The sequence below is a fragment of the Schistocerca nitens genome, chromosome 2 (assembly GCF_023898315.1).
Source record: "Schistocerca nitens isolate TAMUIC-IGC-003100 chromosome 2, iqSchNite1.1, whole genome shotgun sequence".
Classification (NCBI taxonomy): domain Eukaryota; kingdom Metazoa; phylum Arthropoda; class Insecta; order Orthoptera; family Acrididae; genus Schistocerca; species Schistocerca nitens.
The window spans coordinates 859,986,811-859,992,810 of NC_064615.1; positions in this window are offsets into that span (position 1 = coordinate 859,986,811).

Genomic DNA, 6,000 nt, shown 5'->3' on the forward strand with positions numbered 1-6,000 from the left:
ATAGGACTTTCGGAAAAACATCATCCACAAAATTCGGATGACTGCAAGAGTTGAGAAGTGCGACAATTATCTCACAGTCAGGTTAACCGCTCATGCATTCAAACTGTTGTCAAGAGGAATATACAGAGGAGTAGAAAAGAAAATTGAAGATGTGTTAGATGACAATCAGTTCGGCTTTAGGAAAGGTAAAGGCACCAGAGTGGCAATTCTGACGTTGCGGTTGATAATGGAATCAAGACTAAATAAAAATTTGTCAACCTGGAAGACGCGTTGAGATGTAAATTGGTGCTAGATGGTCGAAATTCTGAAGAAAACAGGTATACGCTATCGGTAGAGACCGGTAATATACAACATGTGCAAGAGCCGAGAAGGAATCGTAGGAGTGGAAGGTCAAGAACTAGTGCGCAGCTTAAAAATGGTGTAAGCAAGGAATGTACTCTTTCGCCTCTACTATTCAATCTATACATCGCAGAAGCAATCACGCAAATAAAAGAAAGATTCAGGAGTGGGATTAAAATTCAAGGTGAAATAATATGTCATTCGATTCGCTGACGACATTGTTATCCTCAGTGAAACTGAAGAAGAATTACATGATCTGCTGAATGGAATGCTGAGTACAGGATATGAACTGAGAGCAAACCGAAGATATAGCAGAAGTGAGAATAGCGAGAAATTTAACAGCAGGCTTGATGGTCACGAAGTAGACGGCAAAATAACCCATAACGGACGCACCAAGGAGGACATCAAAAGCAGACCAGCACTAGCAAAAAGGGTATTCCTGGCCAAGAGAAGTGGCGCTTAATTTGTGGAAGAAACTTATGAGAATGTACGTTTGGTGCACAGCATTGTATGATGGTTAAACTTCGACTGTGGGAAACCGGAACAGAAGAGAATCGAAGCATTTGAGATGTGGTGGTACAGACGAATGTTGAAAATCAGGTGGAATGATCAGGTAAGGAATGAGGAGGTTCTGCGCAAAATCGAAGAGCAAAGGAACATATGGAGAACATTGTCAAGAGAAGGGACAGGCTGATAGGACATCTATTATGACATCATGAAATAACTTCCATGGTGGAAGCTGTTGAGAAAGGCAGAGTCTGGAATACTTCCAGCAAATAATTGAGGACGTAGGCCGTAAGTACTACTCAGAGATGAGAGGCTGGCACAGAAGAGAATTTCCTGGCGGGCCGCATCAAATCAGTAAGAAGACTGATGACTCAAAATAGAACAAATATATATAACGCATCAGTGCAGGGTCGGCATGGTTCTTGGCGGATTGATTGATCTTACTTCATTTAATTTTAATCAAAGCATTTAAGCAACCATCAATCCATTAATTAATAAGAAAGGCGCCGCGAATTAAGAATAATGATTAATCACCAGAAGTACCATGTGTGTTTACTAGTGCTTTGCTCGACAAATGCAACGGATAACTATTGCAATTACAAATAAGACGCCAGAAATAACCATTGGTGACGCCACAATTTACTACCCACAGTAAATGGGGTTCATTCAGAAAACTGAACAGTAACAACTCGCAAACTGAAATATTGTTAAATAGCGCTTAAATAACTTGGTCCACTGTCCTCTATGAAATAATGAATGGACTTCATTCCAGTTACTATGTGAACATAAAAATAGTGACTTAACTGAAAAAATTATTTCTGGTAACCAGGATGGCGCTCTTCACACATATTTACTACAATCTACCTAGATCAGGGTGAGAGCTTAACAAAAATCAAACTCACAGTGCGTCCTTCAGCATTAGAGCAGTAATTCTATTGCTATTGACATTAGCTCACTTAGAGACCCATCCTAAGCTGGCCGCGTTCCATCCGCTATCGGCAATAGCCACTTTTTTTTCTTTTTTGACTGGTTTGATGCTGTCCGCCACGAATTCCTCTACTGTGTCAAGCTCTCGATGTCAGAGTAGCACTTGCAACCTACGTCCCAATTATTTGCTGGATGTATTCCAATCTCTGTCTTCCTCTACAATTTTTGCCCCCTACAGCTCCCTCTAGAACCATGGAAGTCAGTTCCTCTTCTCTTAACAGATGTCCTACCACTTGTCGCTTCTCCTTGTCAGTGTTTTTCCGAATAGTCCTTTCCTCTCCGATTCTGCGCAGAACCTCCTCATTCCTTACGTTATCAGTCAACTTAACTTTCAACATTTGTCTGAAGCACAACGTCTCAAATGCTTCGGCTCTCTTCTGTTCCGTTTTTCCTACAGTCCATGTTTCACTACCATACAATGCTGTGCTCCAAACGTACAGTCTCAGAAATTTCTTCCACAAATTAAGCATTATGTTTGATGCCAGTAGACTTTTCTTGACCCGGAATACCTTTTTTGCCAGTGTTAGTCTGCTTTTGATGGCCTCCTTGCTCTATACGTCATTGGTTGCTTTGCTGCCTAGGTATCAGAATTCCATAACTTCATCTACTTCGAAGCCGTAAGTCATGATGTTAAATTTCTCGCTGTACTCGTTTCTGCTACTTCTCATTACTTTCGTCTTTCATCGATTTAATCTCAATCCATATTCCGTACTCATTAGACCATTCATTACATTCAGCAGATCATGTAATTCTTATTCACTTTCACTCAGGATAGCAATGTCATCAGAGAATCGTACGATTGATACGCTCTCATCTTGAATTTTAATTCCAGTCCTGAACCTTTTTTTTTTTCCATCATTGCTTCTTCGATGTACAGATTGAACAGTAGGGGCGAAAGGCTACATCCCTGTCTTACAACCTTGCTAATCCGAGCACTGCGTTCTTGGTCTTCCACTCATATTATTCCATCTTGACTCTTGTACATATTGTATATTACCCGTGTCTCCCTGTAGCTTATTCCTATTTTGCTCAGAATTTCGAACGTCTTGCACCATTTTACACTGTCGAACACTTTTTCCAATCCAATCCAATCCAATGAACGAGTCTTAATTTTCTACAGTCTGCTTCCATTATCAACCGCAACGCCAGAATTGTCTCTCTGGTGCCTTTACCTTTTCTAAAACTAAACTGATCGTCATCTAACACATCCTCAATTTTCTTTTGCATTCTTCTGTGTTTTATTCTTGTCAGCAGCTTCGATGCATGAGCCGTTAAGCTGATTGTGCGATAACTCTCTCCCATGTCAGTTGTAGCAGTCTTCGAAATTGCGTGGATGATGTTTTTCCAAAAGTCAGATGGTTTGTCGCCAGACTCATACATTTTACACATCTACGTGAATAGTCGTTTTGTTGCCACTTCCCGCAGTCATTTTAGAAATTATGATGGAATGTTATCTATAATGATTATAAAGAATCCGCCTCGATTGCAAATAGAAACCGGATGTTGAACTAGGTTTCGACGCGGATAACCACGCCTTCTTCGGAACACACTAAAACTACAAACTGCCTAAAGAGGCGTGGGCCAACATTAATACAGAATTCCCAAAAGGGCAAAAGACTTACATAAAATGTAAAATAAACGGTACGTGTGTACCATGTGAATAGCTGTACTTAGCTCAAACGTCAGAAGCGTGCTTCCTCACCCCAGCCAACGTTCAGTAGGCCGCGGGCTCTCAAGTAAACTGAGGTGGCGCCGGCAGCTAGGCTGTGAGTGTGTCAGAAAGGAACGCGCATGCGCAAATTGAGAAATCGTCTTCTTCCACGTGATTGACATAAAATGTGTTACGGAAGTGATCCGATGACCGGGTCAAAGGCGCAGGAAGTTAATGCGTGTGTATGTATAACGTCCTAGCTCGAGGACGATTTTATATAACTATAGAACGTGGATAGGCTGAAACTATATATGTGGGATAGCAAATTCCACGGTTGGTCAAAACGCATGCACGCAGGACAGACAAAATACCATCGGCTCGGAGCAGGCTAAAAATATGGGGGATTAATAACCCATTTTTGAATTACTTGGGGTCGGTGATAGTATTTCATGACTACGCTTGGATAAGCGTGTATAGTTACTATATTCTAAGCGCTATTGACCAGAAAAGGGTCAAATTAGTATGACAGGCGTAATGTAATTGCGTGAAAGGACGTGCAGCGTCGCCTTCATCGCCCTTAATATCTAATGACCGACAGAGGTCATTTTGAATAGTGCTATCGGATATGTATCAAAATAGTGTAAAAAGAACGTAAAGCTAAACTATTTTCTTAAAATCAGGTACTTGAGGTAGTGAACCATGAAGATTAATCAAGTGAGGTCTGCGAACGCATATAGCGTGGAACAGACAAACTACCTATGTGTTCTAATAGCTGTTGACGTGATAGGTCAAATAATGTATCGGGCTTAATATACATGCGTGAAAGGACATACAACGTCGCTTTCATCGCCTTTATTATCTATTGACCGACAGAGGTCAAAGTGTTCAGTGCTATCAGGTGTTACCAAAATGGTATGCAAAGTTATGTGTACATGCGTGAAGAGACGTACGACGTCACTTCAACGTTTTTTAAAAAAGGTTAAGGATTTATTTCCTAATTTTAGGCCAGAGCTGGGACGTGGAATGAATATTACTAAAAACATCCTTGCATCGCCATATTCAATTTGGATACTTATAACTAAGCGGGAATGGCTATTTGGACCATATTAGAAATATTGGAGCTTGTAGGAAGTGAGAATACTGTGAACATGTATAAGAATCACTCATTATGAGGCGTTAACTGAAAGAAAAAAGCATGTGTATTGTATTAGTGTGCCCACGTTTGTAAGGGCAGCCGTCATAAATAAAATTAAGGGAACCTAGAGCGTGACTGAACGAATTGACCATCCTTCACACCAAGCGACCGCATGAATGCATCGTCGGCTATCTTCTGTGTCGTGTGGTAGAATGAGAAGCACTGAGCAAGGGGGTTAAACCTTCGAAAAAATGTTTGTTTTTTAACTGGAGTTGATCGTTAAGTATGCAGTCTTTGTCATACCATAGATGTTTAAAAATCTCCATTTCTTCTAATATGTCTAATTTCATACCCTTAACTTCAGAATGAATCAGCTCTGCACTGGCCGGGGGATTAGGCGCGTAAGCCATTTGTACAAGATGTTCAGCGAAGTTGGAACTTCGCGTACCGTCATCACTTCTGGTGGGAATATGTTCCTTATATCCAGTAGCTAGAGCTCGACCTGTTTGATCGATATATTTCGGACAGTCAACGCAGGTAATTTTGTAAACCCCAGACTGAGAAAGTTTATCACCAGCAAATTGTAAAGAGTGGATTAGGTTCTTTTTCAAATTATTGTTAGTGGAGAAGGCTACTCTAAAGCCATAAAGTAAACGTCCTAATTTGTAATTTATTTAACCTATGAAAGGAGCACACATAATTGACATTGGTTCGTCATCTACAGCATCACCTAATGTGGAAGCCGTATTATTATTTTTATTTATTTTCTTACTGTACATTCGTCTTACTAAGTGTGAATTGTAACCGTTATTTTTAGTGATAGTTTCCAGCGTAAATAATTCCGTTTCTAGCGCCTCCGGAGAAAGGGGAATTGCCATGGCACGATGTAGACTTGAATGAAAGAAGGCCATGTTTTGGGCTTGCGGATGTGCAGAGTCACCAGGAATAATGCTGTCAGATGTATTTTTTCGATACATATTAAAATCAATGTGGCTGTCCACTATAGTCAAGGTGAGATCTACATAATTTAAGGACCTCGTGGAGGACTCAATTTCGTACGTGTAACTGATGTTTCACATTGAAAATATATGGCCTATATCATTTTGAATGCCATTAATGACAAAGATTATATCGTCAACATATCTTGCATAAAATTTTATTTTATTCAAAATCTCTGCATTACTAGAGAAAAAATCAGATTCTATAGAGTTCAGAGAAATGTCAACCAGAATACCAGCTAGTGGGCTTCCGATAGCTAATCCGAAGGGTTGAGAATACATTTTCTAATTGAAGGTGAAACGTCCCCTTTGAAAAATTTATACACGTCTGTGCTTAAACTGACGCACAATATTTTTTTAGCGCAACGCAATCTGACTTTCAA